We start from the raw sequence: 2,803 nt of genomic DNA on the forward strand, positions 1-2,803 counted from the left end.
AAGCTGACCTGTGGCCTTGCTCCCTCACAGAGCCAAGACAGCAGCCCCCAGACCTATCTCCCTCCCTGGCACTGTCTTTCAGAGCTGACTTTGCAGTGTAGCAGGCACCTCTGCCCCAGCTGCCTCCAGGCAGCATTGTCTGAGATGCAGCTGAGGATATCTTCTCCCTGTTTCTTGTTTCTTTCAACACCTCTCACTTCAGATCTCCCTGATCCTGTTTTGGTCTAAGGATGCACGATCCATAGTGCAGCACAGGGCAAAATTGTACAACACTGGTTTTACTCATGCACCAACTTGTCGGCATTTCATTTAGGTGGCCTCATGGAAGGTGTGACATTTTCATTACCATTGTAACACTTTATAAACCATACATCAACCAAAGGATTAACTACATAAACATCTTGTTAAATTTGCTGTCACTATTTCACTGTGATCTGATGATAACCGCATAACTTACTGCTAATACTAATTATTAGTCTTGACAGATTTGGCATGTATAACAATTTCTACAGCCCTTTCCTGGCACAAGCATTTCCCTTCCTCCTTATCACCACTGTCTTTCTGTCACCTGGAGAGCCTCCTGCTTTCTCCACAGGATTTCTTAACTCTTTCATCTGATCCCACAACTGCTTTACATCCAACTAATTGAAGTGGACACATCTGGAAAGGAAATGTAAGCATGAGTTGATACCATATGATTGCTTCTGGACATGGTATTTCCTAGTGATGTCGTACATCTCATGAAAAGGAGGCAGGCAAAAATGCATTTTAGGCAAAATTGAAAAGAATGAAGAAGAGGAAAGAAGAGGAGGTGATGAAGGCTTCCCCCCTGCGTTGTGGCAGAAAAATCACAGCCACTGACCTGGTTTAATAGTTCTCTTGTTAAAAGATGTCCTACAGTCAAAACTCCAAAACCAAATAACTGTTTTTTGGTTTATAAAATTTACTTTAATGATTATAAAGTATTTTTGTTTAAAAGTGGTAACTCAGCATGCTTGACAGCCAGGGTTCCAGCAAACTGATAATTTTAGATTTACAAATGCTGCTATGAAAATATTTTCAAAAAAACTTTTGGCTTCAAGGTAGGAGAAATTAGGTACCTAGAAAACTTAGCTTGGGGTTCAGATTTAGTTTCCAAAACTATGTTTTTTTCCACTTCCTTATACTGACAAATAAATTTCATGGTTAACAGAGGTTTTAAAAGGCACTGCTAAACCTCTGGTTTGGAAAAAAGGATATTTGGTAGATTTTGGACAGAAGTATAAAAGCAGAATTTCTGAATGTGAGCATGCTAGCTAGTGCATGTCCTTCCCATTTTATAGAAAGCAAAGGATTCCCAAAAAGAGACCAACAGTTTCCAACTATGAGTTTACTGCATAGACTTATCTTACCTTTTTAAGAATGAAATTAATTTTGCCTCAGAGCAAAAAAGTATCCATATGTTTACTTCTAACATTAACTATTCAAAAAATTGGTTACACCTTTAGAGTATTCCTACTGTAGTAAAAGCCATATGTCTTAAAATATGCTAGCATATGTTAGCTAACAGATTTTCAGAACACTTTAAACCCTTAGGACTCTAGCCTCGGGATTCTTGCTTAGTATAAAGAACAGAGAAAGTCTGTTAACAAAGCCAGCGTTGTTCTGTTTGTAAGGTCTAGTGTCAAATGGTATTACATTTGTAAAATGGTATTACATTCACCTACTGCTTTGCACTCACCCATAGCTCAAAATGTGACTACAGAGCAACATGACTTGGTTAAATATAATGGATCTGTGATGATTTCACTGGGCTATAAAGAACTGCTGAAATTTAATTAACCTCTGAAAAGCAAAGAGACAATGAGTTATGGAGATAGCAATTTCTTCTCCCATAGTAAAGAATCTGCCACATCATAAAAGTGTTACTGTTCAGGAGGGACTTTTCACAAAAGAATGGATACCTTACATGTCGCATGGTCTGCCCTTCAAAAACCATAGCTAGATGACAGATATCCTACCTTAGCAAACAGACCACTGCAAAAGTTCACATCCCAGCATTAGTGGCACATTCTTGTCCATCAGTGGCAAAATCCCATCCAGCCTAGCTTTAGAAGCTTGTGGGTAAATGAAAGATAGAATCATTGTAAGTTTATCACATCTAAAAATGTATTAACCTGCTATATATTATTTAAATGGAGTGATTTCTGCAGCCATATTTGATTGTATAAGTACTTTTTCCCTGATTTACCTGCCTAGGAAGTGTCTTAAGTGGTCTTCCAAAATGTGTTCGCTTATATTTTCTACACTTACTCTGTTGCTGTTTTTCCCGTTTCCTACCCTAGCTAAAATTTTTAAACACTTAATACTGGTTCTTAGTTATAACTTAGAAATTCAATAATGCAACGAAAAATAATCAGTGTGATATTGCAGAGGTGTATTAATATTACTTAATAGTCAAAGTTTGCTAAAAACAAGAACTCAGTAAGGGACTAAATAAATCTTCAATGTATTACAGAGAACTAACCAAATTAGTCTTTTTTGGGCTTATTTCAAACAGAAATGCACTTTCAGTTAACTTATTCCAAGGAAGCACAGATTTTATAGGAAGTTTTCTGTATTAATTTAGAATATTAAAAAAAATATATCTCATTTTAGGTTGGCTCATACATTCATTAGTGTATTTCGTTTTGCTGAGCCAACTGACATGATTTACTTTCTGGCAGTTACCAAAACAGGAAACCACCTGACTTTTTCCCCCAGAGGAAACACTTGACTGCCATTCTCATCCAGGAATGACATTACAAGTTTCTCTCTGGCTGAA

This window comes from Falco naumanni, chromosome 1, assembly GCF_017639655.2.
Source record: "Falco naumanni isolate bFalNau1 chromosome 1, bFalNau1.pat, whole genome shotgun sequence".
Classification (NCBI taxonomy): Eukaryota; Metazoa; Chordata; class Aves; order Falconiformes; family Falconidae; genus Falco; species Falco naumanni.